General features: G+C 36.9%; 1 long non-coding RNA gene across 1 annotated transcript; it reads left to right on the top strand.

Moving 5' to 3' along the window:
* Positions 1-10121: 10121 nt before the first annotated feature.
* On the top strand, positions 10122-13968 carry LOC308385076. Its single transcript, XR_013969455.1, has 8 exons — positions 10122-10256; positions 10733-10772; positions 10918-10964; positions 11693-11737; positions 12583-12612; positions 13074-13142; positions 13349-13423; positions 13819-13968. It is a non-coding gene; the product is annotated as an uncharacterized lncRNA (long non-coding RNA).
* Positions 13969-14585: the final 617 nt, after the last annotated feature.

The following is a 14585-nucleotide window of genomic DNA, read 5'->3' as shown; positions in this document are numbered from 1 at the left end:
GGTTGAAAAGTTAATATTTAGTGATTTAAGCTACATTAGCAAACGTTATTGATGCTATTTAGAGAACAAATAAACTTTAGACTTTAGAAGTCACAGCGATGTCCCCACATTATCAGAACAGTTTGAACTTTTGCTGTGTTTTGGTTAAATTGTGTTTTAAATCTGCACTACTGATTTGTGTTATGAAATTACCTCTTCGTCTTCTTTTGGCCGCAGCAACATTAGTCTTATTAGTCTATTAATGGCAAGTCAGGCTGCTGAAGCGCCAACACCACTGTGTGAGTGCAGTGCAGCATCATGACATCAACAACATTGGACATTAAACCTCTTTTCATTCTATCCTGTACTGTTGTCAGTAGACACGTTAGGAAAATATAACATTTAAAGACAATTTTGAAAAATATTTATAACATAAAAAACTTAAATTAATACTTGTGAATATTTTGTATTCAAAAGAAGCCTAAAAAGCTATTGGGGACTTTCAGCATCATCATGCAGTCCGCATGTGTATTAAGCTCCTGTGCAGGGCCAAAAATCGCAAGGTAATATTCTAAGAGGTAAAATATTGAGCCGTACATGTACCAGTTTTGTGGGTTTTATCACAAAATAAACAGTAAGTTATCTATGCCTCCCTCTTATTTACTTCAGGTGAATTTCTGGTAATAAAAATGGCTATGTGCAGGAACACTGAATTGTAGGTATACTCCAAGTGATATAGTGATAATAATCATATAATCAATTATAGTGTGTTAAATATTGCCAAAGACAAAGGAGGAGAGGTGGGGAATAAAAAGCAATAAAAGGAGAGAAAACATACTGAAGAAAGGGCAGAGTGTGCAGCAGAGAGCTAGTCCTCTATTAATTATATGCTTCTGTTGTTACTTTACAAAATGTGAGACAGCCACATCTTGGGCTCCTTCAACCCTGGCGATACAGCTGAGCTACTTTTTTAGCTATAAGACATACACGTTTTACTTGTGACTGACAGCAGCCTGAATTAAAGGGAAGTTTTACATGATGGTATTGAGACCTGCCATCCAGTGGCGTGTCTAGAAAATTTTTGTTGGGGGGGCCAGGTAGGGGCACAGATTTGGAGAAGGGTGGCAGATTTAATTGGCAGATAATGTTTTAAAAAAAATTCTACCAACCCTTAACCATAATTCAATAATCCTATACACCTAATAACCAAATGCACTTTTAACTCTTATTAGAATGAGATTTTAACCACTACGGTGCAAAGTTTTTAGATACTGCGTTGATAAAGTACAAGAGATACAATCAGTGCTTTGTCAGTGTTTACTCAGCATTCAAGGAGAGCAATATTTGCATAGTATTTTTACTGACATATAGTGCACATATGTTTTGGGCAAAAACATTTTTGAATATTAAAATACGAACATTTGTAGCAAACAATTGACAAATTAGCCAGTTCCAATGTAAAACTTTCTCTGCCTGTTAAAAAAAGAAGATAATCTTCTCACAAACTGGTGTTTGATTTTGAAACAGGAAAAAAGTGGAGAAACAACTGAAAAGACTAATATTTGAATAAAACCTGAAAGCAAGTAAATACTTTCTATGCTGCCTTATGGTAAACTTTGGTAATATTGATAAAGAACAACACTGGCTGATGATGAAATACATTCAGCTGGCATGGTGACACTGCCAGTATAACCTGCAGGGCTGGACTGGGACAGAAAATCGGGCATTTTGACTACAGACCGACCCACCAGGTATTAAAGCCATAAAGCCTTTGAATGAAAACAAACCCTGTTGTGATAGTGATGTACAGTCTTTTTGGTATATGTATGATTTCTATACATTTTACGTCAGATAAAAACTTTGGTTGTAAGATTTAGATAATTATTTAATAAAAGCTAGATATTTTAAATGAGAATAAGAAAGAAAAGTATTTCTTTGTGCCCCCTTTCCCTGTTAATGCCCTACCTGGCCCCCTGGCAAAACTTTGCTAGACCCGCCCCTGCACAGTTACCAGCTGTCAGCTACATAAAAAAGGATCCTGGTGGGTGGTCTTCACGTTTCCCTCTCACCAGATATCCAAACCGACATCATGACCAGCAGCTTTACAGCTGTGGCTCCAGCAAACATCAGCTGATACTAGAAATTAATATTAAATAAATTCTAACAACAGCCGATCAAGCTTAAACGTGCTGCTGTTGTTTAGCGCAACATCTGCTGGTTTCGTCTTTCTGGCGCAAAGTGGGCGATAAACAAACAAGAGAGAAAAGCCGATCAGCTGATCATCGATCAGTTTCATGATTGAAGTAGCAACAGGAGAGGCAGGATGAGAGAAGAGGCAGCTGTGCAGCGTAAAGACAGAATAAATCCAGCTTTGTGTCTTTTTCCATTCTAGCTAAAGTCCGGGACAAACTGCGTCTCTTCTCAGCTCAATACGAAACTTGTAATATTTTCTCTGATTGAGGGACCATTCCATTTTTTTAAGGAGCCGTTGGCAACTCTACTAACTAACCTTATGAATAAAATAAAGTTCACTATCAGTAACATCATAGCAACCGAACAGCTGTATAAAAACTCCAAGCTGGCTAGAACGCAGTATGAGTTATTGCAACTGACAGTAAAAAGTCAGCACAACGAAAATAAACTCCACCTAAACTTAGTTCATATCTGACCCAGATAGACTGCAGGTCATAACTTCTTACCTGAAGTTCAGTTCACCTGACACTCGGACTGGCGGCTGCCTCGGGGCTCTCCTCCTGCCTCCCCTTCCCTCATCCACCTGCTGCCTCTGTGGAAGCCCCGCCATAGCCACCACCAAACAACGGAGTTATTTCTACACATCGACCTGCATCTGGCCAATCCACCACCTCTCATTGTTCATGCCGTTACAAAAAAAATAAAAAATAAGTCAAATAAGCCCGATGGCCAGTCCAGCTATGTTAACCTGCAACCAAATCTGCAGCTCCATACAGCAATGTTACGACTTAGATTACATCTTATAACTCATAACTCTTATGTTAGCTCCCCTCAGTAGCATACTGTCTGAAATATTCCACGGCTGCAATAATTCTTTAAGTGTTATTTTTTTCCTTGGTATTCTAATTTCGCCGAAGTTTACTAAACTCAACAAACTTAATATTACTTACCGGGACATTTATTCTGTCCTCATTTTCTTTCACCGAAAAATTGTTTCCTGCAGTGACGTCTTTCGTGCTTGGCTCTCCTACCTTTGCTAACGTGATGCACATAGCGCAGAAGCCGATGCTGCATTCACCTACACTCGGATATCTGAGCGTCACCGTGAAAACATAATCGGACATTTGATATTTGATTGAATTTTATTGTTTTGCCTTTGGGGTGGCACCTGGGGTGGCCAGTCTGGTTGGGGGGGTGGCCTGTGCCCCCCCAGGCCACCCCGCTGGACACGCCATTGCTGCCATCATGTATGGTTTTGAGACAGTTGCACTGACAAAGAGAGAGGTGGTGGAGCTGGAGTACAAGCAGGAGGAAAAGAGGAAGACCTCGGAGCAAGTTTGGACATGGAAAAGGCTGGTGTGACAGAGGAAGATGCAAGGGATAGGGTGAGATGGACACAAATGATCTGCTGTGGTGACCCCTAAAGGCAGAAGCTACTGCATTTACACCCAACATCCAAATTACTCTGGTGTTTTAGGACCTCTAAAATCGAGACTTCTGGAAATTTATGATGCAGACCCCCCAATTTCTTTTCTGACTGGTTCTTATGAGTCACCAGCACCAACATCAAGCAACATTAATGGCTAGACCTTAAATTTTAGATGATTGATTCTGTCTTCGTAGTTATTTTTTTCTCCATTCTCCATTTCTGGTGAAGCATAATCTTTCTGGTACGACTCTAAGATCCTTTTCATCATCTGAGTCAGGCAGTTTTCCAGTTGCCATGTTTTCCATAGCTATGACTGCCTTGTACTTGTACACCCTTATCAGAGAAAATTCCTACATGCAACCGATCTGCTACCTGTTTACATGGGCAACAAGGTGGTTACCGTGCTGTACTTAGAGGCCTGTTAACATAGGCTTGGGATTATTTCTGGAATGGTAAACGGTTTGTCTGGGCAAAGATCAGTTTCATCTTAAAGCACCATTTTTGTTGTCGAAAACAACAACAAATTAGTGCGGACGCTTCTCGAGCTTTTAGAACAATGTGCCAACACTCGCTGGGGAGATGACACAGGAGGGAGTCTTTCAGAGAAACTTAGCATTGATAAGAGGTTCTAAAGAGACACTGTAAAGTAGAGAGAGAGTGCGGGAAGAGGAAACTAACTATTAAAGCAGAGACATTAGAGTGAGAGATGGTAGGAAAGGGACAAAAAGATTGGCAGCTGAGAGAGCTAAAGACAGACAAGCAGAAAGGGGAAAGTAAATGAAGGGAAAGAGAGTGGCAAAACAGAGATAGTGAGTGGCAAGGAAGGAAAGGCAGCAGGCCTAGATAAGCAGTGAAAGGGACGAAGTTAGAGAGGCAGACTCTCCGGTCTCAGAGAGAAAGTGGAGAATAGAGTAGCTGGGGATGATTTATTAAAACTGAGTGAGGCAGCCCTTCAGAGACTGTCGCTACTTTTCAATGAGTTTCAGACAGGGTGACTGAGAGTGACACATCAGTCAATAGAAACAAAAACTGTGCCCAAGTCTTCAATGAAAGAAACTTCTGAACAATGTACAATTATCTGGCAGTGGAGGTCTTTGAGGCTGTACACAACCAGAAAACACAAAGACACAAAATTATTCTTTATATATCCCAGTGGTGTTGTAGTAGTCGGTATACAAAGAAGAGTGAGGGCTCGACCGCCAGCACACACCTTTTCCAATTTTGTGTTCCCTGTGTTTTCAATGAGCGTGTTTACCCACTGCTGAGAAAACAGGCAAAAATCTCAATGCAAGCAAAGAGACTCTCCCAGTCATTCTGAAGTGCAATAAGCAGCTCGAGAGGAGGAATAGCCAGGAAACATTTTGAACCAGCGCAGCATCGGCAGGGCACAAAACAACCATTGCCACCATAAGCCTTCTGAAATTGCGTGGTATTTATCTTTCCCACAAAATAAAAACACAGTGGATAATAGATTTTGTAGCATCTTACTGAGAATTATAAACAGCACCACATAGGCTGGTTATAAGATGTTAAAGCAGTAAAATGTGCTTTCCAAGTTTTAGCTCAAGACATCTCACAGGTCCCTCACCTTTAGCCTTGCTCCAAATGGGCTGTTTCAGTGTCTTAACTTTAAATTGAACTGCAGCTGCTGACATCTAGGAAGAGGTGAGTGATGGAGAATAGAAGCCAGTGACAGCAGCATAGCACATTCAATTGGCCGGGGCAGCAGGGACCCACTCCGAACTGGTGGAATATCTTCAATGTTAGAATACATAATAAAACACCAAGAACTGTGTAAAAGGAGCTTGAATAACAAATAACTCAAGACAACAAGCTGAATGGCTCAGTCAGTGTAGAGTAAAAATCAGATGCCAAGCTACTTGTGACAAGTAAAACTTGAATTCTATTTCTACTTTTAGTGATCGATTTCCAGCAACCATTCACCAAGAGTTTGAGCGTACATCACGCTCAACCAATTTCAATCCGGTTGTTCAGTGATGACACGACGAATCCTACTTCCGGGCCTAAAGTAGTCTGCGTTTAATATGGCTTTTGTGTTGTTAACATGTTTAATGTTTTGTATTTTCTTCTATTTGATCTCATAAAGCTCCTAAAACAGTCAGTGATCACTGTTGACCTCCCTCGGCTTTTATTACCGCTAATCATTTATTTAAGCTCAGTTTTTAAAACCTTAGGATGTAACTACAGCCCAGCCCATGCTGCAGTATATGAATGACTAACCTTGTATTGTGGATGGATTATCTCAGTTGTTCTCCTGGCTGAAGTTTGGTCCTTTTACAGCATCCTGCCATGCGATTACATTTGTTCCTGACCACCGACAACACTCACGTTAACTTTTATCGAGTGGAAAAAAAGTTAGCTTGTTTATATTATGCTAACATAGCTGTGTCACTAGCGGTCACGTAGCACATCATTATATACCAGCTAGCCCAACTTCAGTAACCCTACAAATGTCACTGCTTTTTAGTTTTCTGTCTTCATTTATGCTGGAAGTGATAACAGAGCTGTAATTTGTTTCCAAAACCCCGCAGTCAGGACATGTTATGTTGTATTTAGATAGAAGCTAGCGAGCTAACTTCCTGCTAACTTCTAACTCCGTTAAATGTCATAAATTCCGTTTTCATGGATGCCTGGATGTTAAACTCAATTGTTACACCTGGTAGAGCAGAACGCTGATCATTTTATTAAAGATGAAAGACTTTAGACAGTTTTTCAACTCTCAGTAATGCCATAGTGATCGTTTGATATATGGACCTGCAGCGGAGTTTAGGTCCAGACACGGCTAGTGACGTCAGACTGAACAACCGGATTGAAAGGTGACTGCACGGTCGTATGGTCAGAGGCAACCTGTCCAAACAATTTCAGTCTGAATCACAGTGACTGCAATCACTCTCAGACGGTTTGGCTAAGCTTTCCAAATAATCAGCATCTAATTTATGAATGCACAGATTCCTAACATGGTGCAAGTAATCTGAGTTAGTCTACGTCTATGAGTACAACTCATCTGCGAGTCACTTTGCATTAGGGGTGCTGACTCAGCTGGTTTTATTCTGATTATATTCTTATGTAAAAAATAACCTATATCATTTTGCAGTTACGTCATTGTCCTGCAGCTATGTCTCTGTTTCGAGAAGAGTTTCCCCATACGGTAAAAAAATACATTTTTCCTGGCCAAAATATATTTCAAATATATGGTAAATATATTTTGTATTTGTGATGCTCCAAAAAAATATATTTTTGAAATTGAAAATATATTTCTTTCAAACCAAAATACATTTCAAAACATATTTTAGGGTGAAGAAAATACATTTACAACCTTACAGTAGAATGTATATCAAAGTATCCTTTATTTAAAATATATTTAGTGCAATAATGATGATAATGATAACAATACTAAAAGTAACATGTTTTATGCACATCTGCAAAAAACAGTTGGATTCAAACAAAACAGAGTCAAAGGTCTATCACGAATTAGGTTGTTTATTCATTTGCTTACAGTATTTCACATTACACAATATCTCACTATAATGTAGCGTTCATTGACTTTGAAATTATCTGTCAGTGATACAGTAAACAAGATACAACAACTGCTATGTACACTTTAGTTTTTGACAATATATACAATTTAGTACTTAAAGGAACACACTCCACTGTTTTGGAAATAGGCTCATTCTCCATCTCCCTCAGAGTTAAAAATGCAGCGTCTTCTTTCTAGATCCGTACGTTAATAGGGCTCTGGAGCGTGATCTTACGGGATGGGGCGTAGCCAGGATTTTTGGTCAAGGCGCCATATTAGCAGGCCAAACAAATGCTTGCTGTGTGGTCGGTTGTAATGTTAGATTGCACTACCGACAAAGGAATAAGCTTGAAAACAGGCTCTCTTTTCATTGTTTCCTCACCTGGAAACATCATGAGGGAGCTTATGTGTTGGATGTTACCAAAAGAAGGCGTCTAGCCTGGATAGCAGCTGCGAGACGAGCTGATATTCAGTTCTCTACCAGCCACAGATATCTGTTGGTGTGCTCCAGTATTTTCATTCAGGTAAGTTCTAAATAAGTTCATATTATTATTTATAGCCTGTTAATTTTATTTTCAATAGCACAAACTTAGAACAAACATGCAGAACTACCTTCTATTTATAGAGTTGCTAATTATTTGGCATTATTGCAACAAACCAGCCTATGAAATGAATGAAACAAATCCTGACTGGGTTCCAACACTACACATGGGGCACTACGAAATCCCTGCTTCAAACTACATGCTACATACCACCATGCCAATCAGATTACTTCTTCCATGTGAGGGTAAAAAGGTGACCTTCCTGGATAAGATGGCAAAGGTTTGCTGCGTTTTGGTGAACATGTGCCCCAGTGTGGTAGTAAAACCAGGGAAAAATGCTCTTGTTAAATACTTTTAAGTCTTGTGCTGTTTATGTAGTGATAAGTTTTCAAAAGAGACAGTAAATTACAGAATGCTAGTAGTGGGTGATATTATACAAATGCTGTCATGATTTTATGTGAACATTTTGTCATTTGTAAACTATACATAACATTTTTTCTACATTGTAACTGATGTGATGTTCGACAAAGTGCTTTTAATTAAAAATAGGCAAACATTTCTTTGTTTCTTTATTCAACTTTTGAACAGTGGTATTTAGTAAGTACATATTCAGTAAATGCAAAGTATTTACATGGCCCCCTAAATTAAAACATTATGGGTTATTCAGAACAGAACTATGCTTGGAAAAATATTGTCCCATCAGTTGATCCAACTCCTCCACAGTAGCAGGTGGAACTTTTCTTTTTTGAGGATGGCTTCTTTTACCTGTCACAACGAATGGTCTGTTTATGTTTTGATCAAGAACCTTTTTTTTGGGCAGCTGAAGAGGAGAAGTCTATCTTATGGCCAACCTCTGGCTGTATCTTGGTCATATTACCCAGCAAAACCCAGTATGCAGGTTCATCTGTAACAGTCCTTGTGCCACAGATCCTCACTGTTGCTTCTACATTAAACAGAAGAGCAGTGACATGGCTGCAAGTCTCCACGACTCTAGCCATACAGCTGCAGTGGGCGGCTTCAACCTTCCCTGTGATGCTCACAATGACCTGTGGCTGCAATGCTGCAATTCAGTCTTTAAGAGTGCAGGACCTAAAACACACACAGACAAAGTTCATTTAAAGACAAGAACTTTAATAAGCCAAGTCCGACACAAATGTGTTTTATTTACTTTCAAATCCATTTATCATAAATGTAACAAATAAAGTGTTTTTATGTATCCATCTATAGAACGCTGCATGTTATATTCTAAATCTGCATGTTTCTTTTTAGAAACCTATCAGCAAAAAATGAACCTAAAGTATGTAATGCAAGGATGTAATCACTTTCAAGAGGGAGAAAACATAAAGTTCGACTTTAAGTGACAACTATGGACACCTAATATGACAAGCAGATTCTGCAGGTCATTAATCAATGTATAAAACTAAAACAGAATGTATTTTTAGTGACACAGGACACAAACAAGGAAGCAAGATGTGTAATTAGGATTATTTATAATAAATATGAATTAATTAGGGCAATTTCTTTAACCATAAAGAATAACTAAATCCTTCAGGACAATGTCACATCAATGCACTGAACTCACTATGTTATCCCTCTAACAGAGCCTCTACATGTTCTCACTGTAATTTCCCCCTCACGAATGAATTTTTGCTAGCACTAATTTGAATGCTGGGGGGAATCAAACGCATTTTACTCGCAGTACTCAAGCTAACTTACCTTTGCTTGAATGACGGCGTACTCACAACGTGGAGGCTTAAAAATAGCCAAATCTTGTACCCAGTCCTTGGTGAATTGGATGTGCGCCTCCAGAGATTTATAATTGCGAAATTGGTGCGCCGTGTATGCTCTGACTCCACAGACAAGGTATGAGAGTAGATCATGCTAAGTCAATAGCGGTTTGGTCTTCAGGGTTTCTACTCCACGGCTATATTTCATACGGGTCCACATTTCAACAATCAAGTACCGTCTCTTTGCATCTGGACAGAATCTGTCTCTATACCGTCATTTTCTTTTGAGCTACGTTTCAGAATGGTTCGTAGCAATCTTGTTTTGATTCGTGACCTGCCAAGATGGTGCTGCGCTCCCACAATGCATTGCGACATTACGTCAACTCCAAAGCCCTTTGCGTGCAGGAGTGTATGCGCATGCGCATTGCCACGGTGGTTTAAAAAATAAAGATATAATGAAAAGTAATTAATAAAAATTAAATATTTAAACATTCCCACAAATGTGCAATGAACGTGCAAAAACTCTCTTTAGTAGTTGTTGCTGTTTCTTTCTTTCTTTCTTCTTTTTTTTTTTTTTTGAAAAATAACGACGTCTCTGAGGCGCGAAATCTGACAGCGAGAGGAACGGCCGGATACAGGAGACGGGAAGAAACAAGCCGATTATGTTCGCGTTAATTAAGTGGTTGGAAGATGTAAAATTCTCAATTCTGCCAACTGAACATATACGAGATTTTAATGAGGATGAATAATTAGCCGGCATGGAGGAAACGGACCTTTATTTCGTGGAGTGGCGACAAGAAGCCAAGGCGGGTGGCCAGTCTAAGAAGCCTCCATCATCAAGCTAGCAGGTGCCTTTTCCCATATAATATTACTTTATTCTCGTGTATTTGGAACGGAAGCGTAGAGCTGCCACCCAGGCAAAAGAGAAATATAAGTATATCACGTTATAACGTGAAAAGTTTATCGTTCTAACAATATACTATCATGTTTGAACAACATGTTTGAACAACATTGTACGAAAAATGTACATAATTATCACGTCCGTACAATATTGTGCGAACGTGACAATTATGTATATTATAATAACGTGATATTATATTATACAAACATGAAAAGCATAATGTTAGAACAATAAACATTTCACGTCATAACGTGATACAGCTCTATTTTTCTTTTGCCTGGGTGGCAGCTCCACGCTTCCATAATTTGGTAATCAAAATATGTAACTTAATTAATTATATTGTGACGTACTTTTGCCTTTTCTTATTATTCTGCCTTCTCAATAACTATCAAAGCCTATTCACATTTAATTTGGCTTTCACAGAAATCCTACCTCTCCTTCTGGCTACAGAGTACTTACCAAGGTTAGAAACAAAGAACAGTTATGCTTTATTAATGTTCGCTAATTACAATGTTCCACATTTCCTTGCTTTTTAAGTCATTTTTAGGCTTTTTAGAGTTTTTGTTTTTTATTTTTTTAGCAGTAATGTTTCTGCCTATTTATTTCAGCCCATGAAATCGAATGCAGATCTTCCTAATGTGAGATTTACATAAATGTAAGTAATTTTGTTTGTCATTGTCATTAATGTTGTTGCTGTTGTTGTTTTTGTGCAGTTTGCAATCATATAAACCTAGCAAGCATCAGTCAGCACAGTGACTAACCTAAACAGATTCTTGCTTTATTCACATATATTATATGTAATTATATATACCTGCACATTGTACCTAGGGTTGCAGCCACTTGGCCCCACCCCATTGTTGTGACAGCCCTGATTGTACTTATACACTGCATCTGAACAGGGAACAGTCTGCCACATTAATGTATTTTTAAGTGACTTGGTACACTTTTATTTACAAAGCTATGCTTGGATTGCTGCCTCCTTATATTTGTACTTTGGTCACAAGGACAAATAGTGGTTCTTACTCCTTGCGCTCAAATGATCAGCTGCTGTTGTCTGTTCCCCTTGTCCGCACAGAGCTGGGTAAGAAAGCCTTTGTCCACTCTGCGCCTTTTTCATGGAACATGTTACAGAAAGACTGGAAACTAACTGAATTGTTGTCTTTAAATGTTTTTAAAACTAAACTCAAAGGCCTACAGGCTGCCTCAATAATGTGTAATTGTTTTGTGTAATTTTAACTTTGTTTGTTCGTATGTATTTGTCTTGAAATGTGCTGCCTCTTGGCCAGGACTCCCTTGAAAAAGAGGTCTTTGATCTCAACGGGACATTCCTGGTTAAATAAAGGTTAAATAAAAAAAAATAATACATGAATTTGTTTTTTACAGATGTCAAAGTCTCAACCTCATGCTGCCCTCCCCCATCCTCCTAAAGTAAGTATTTGTTGTTGTAGTTTTTTATGCAGTGTCTGTGTCACATGCTAATCATAATTATTGAAATAACTGTTTTCTAACAGATTTTCCAAAACACTAGTTATGTTTGTTGTCATTCAGACCAATACTACTGCTTAGACATTGTTTAGTGGTCATGCATGTTTGACAAGCTCGTTATGATACCAAAACAGTAGGCCTATCACAATAATCGATATATCGACTTAACACACAATACATGTACATGACCTCAATAATTGTTGATGATGTAATTTATCCGCCATTATATTTACAAAAATAAAATATAATGATAACAAAACAATAACATTAAATAACATTGTTTTCTATTTGTTAGAAAATTTACTATTTATTCAAGTTTTTAAGGTATCTAATATTTTGATTCCTAATTTCAATGATCTAAATACTTTAAGAATTAGATGTTGGTTTGTCAATTGAAAGTGTGTAGATCTTGCATTATTATGGTGTTATATTATGATTATACATTCAAAGACATAAAATGGTCTTAAAATGACAATGACATAACTTGTCGCAATTGTTTATGGGGCAATATACCGACCAACAAAAAGTCGCTATCGTAACAGGCCTTCAAAACAGACGGTTTTATGATTGATAAATTCAAAAAATAAATACATTTAATTTCTCTGAGATTCTCTAATATTCAGTTACAGTTCACAACACAGTTACCCGTACATGCAGTATTATACTGTAAATATAAATCTCTGCATTTAGCATCCCACTAGAAGCGTCACAGTTACTGCCTCTTTTTTTTTTTTTTTTTTTTACAAATACCTGTACTATCACTAACACATTTACTGTTTTACTTTTAGCCTGTGGATACAAATGCAGATTTCCTTAATGTAAGTTGTGCATTTTAATTACATCATGTTATTTTTATTATTATTTATTTATTTATTTTATTTTACATTCAAATATTTCAAGCTTCTTGGTTAAAGAAGCTTGATTGCTAGTAGGTAAAGAATAGTTCACCTATAATTCATATTCCCAATTAATTTCTCACCTCTGATTGAATGCCTTTGTTTGTTTTCCTTTTGACTATAACAAAACATTTTTGCTGGATATATATGGTGAATTTATATGCATAGATACAGTCGTAGTGCTTGACACATGCAAACAGCAGTAGATGTACTAAAAAGGAAATAATTACAATCATGATGTTGATTGCTGATGTCAGTATATATATTTTAGAGGAATGTTTTGTTTTTCACCCAAAATGAACTATATTGCTTCAGAAGAGATTTATTACCCTACCGGACTCTTATATATTGTTCTGTTTTTTGTTTGTTTTTGTTATTTTCAGGTTCAATGGTGCGTGTTCTTCTAATCGCCGCCTTCCCACTGGAGGTTTTGATCCACAGCAATTTAAAAGGTAATCAGCTTTGAAAGTCAGTTCAAATGGTTAGCTAATAGTACTTTAAAAAGCCTACAACTCTGTCACCAGTTTCTTTACCAAAAATTACCCATAAAAGTATCGCTCAATAGCATATATTGTAGTTCAGATGTTTAGTTGTACAAATATCAAATTTTTGGAAATCTAAAACTAGTCAAACACTCAAATGTTCATGCTTTTTATAGGAGGACAGAGCAAAACGGACATCGGCGCAGAGTGAAGAACTGCCCTTGATAAGGACACTATGACAGCCATATATAGTAAGTGAAGACTTTCTGTGTATCTAAAATTGCATACAGCACAAGTAACTTACTTTGCAACCATTAAAATAGGTTGTAAAGTAAGTTACCAATACAAATAGGTGATGATGCATTGTAGTGGTTGGTCTCAGACAAAGAAGGTCAACAGATTTATGAATGCTGGAAGGTAAGGAGAGACGACCAAAAGGGGTGTTAGCATTACTGTAATGTGAACTGGATAGACTTCCCATCTAGGAAAAAAAAGAGGTAAAATTATGCGTAAAATATATCTGTATTAATATCTGTATCTATATAAACAGAAATATCTGTTTGCTAAATGAAGCCAGCTAACATAAATCACATTTTTATTTTAACTCTGATAAAAGTAATAGAACTGTGACTTTTGTTTGTTACAGTGGCGGTAAGGAAGGGGTTTCCCAGCGTGTCCAGAAGGGCTTTGAGGATTGCCGTGAAAGCTGGGGGAACTGAGACTGCTGGAAAAGGAAAAGAAATTACATTTTAAGTATGCTGACTTATGTTCATACAATCACACACACATATACACATACACACACACATATGTGTGTGTGTGTGTGTGTGTGTGTATATATATATATATATATATATATATATATATATATATATATATATATATACACACACACACACACATATATGTATGTATATGTGTGTGTGTGTTTCTTTTAGAATGTTTGAGTATGTAATGAGAATAAACTTATAAAATGAATATTCCTTGCTTGATTGATATGCTATATGTATGTTTTAAACATCAAATAAAGATTTCTTTCAGATGTTACATGTGAATGTGTTTTCTTAGAAATATATGAAGGGTTAAATTTATATTTTTTTGAATGATTTTAAATAAATTTAAATTGTATTTTGAAATATATTTTATTAATATATTTCAAAATATACAAAAAATGGCCAAAAAATATATGTGCTAAAAAACATTTCAAAATACATAAACATATTTCAAAATGTATTTTAAAATACATTTTGAAATACATTTCAAAATATACAAAAAATGGCCAAAAAATATATGTGCTAAAATACATTTTAAATATATAAATATATTTTAAAATGTATTTTAGCACATATATTTTTTGGCCATTTTTTGTATATTTTGAAATATATTTCAAAATGTATTTTAAAATATATTTTT

The sequence above is a fragment of the Rhamphochromis sp. 'chilingali' genome (genome assembly GCF_963969265.1).
Source record: "Rhamphochromis sp. 'chilingali' genome assembly, chromosome: 17".
NCBI classification, from domain to species: domain Eukaryota; kingdom Metazoa; phylum Chordata; class Actinopteri; order Cichliformes; family Cichlidae; genus Rhamphochromis; species Rhamphochromis sp. 'chilingali'.
Note: the sequence above shows the minus strand (reverse complement) of the source record. Positions and strands in the feature narration are given on the sequence as shown.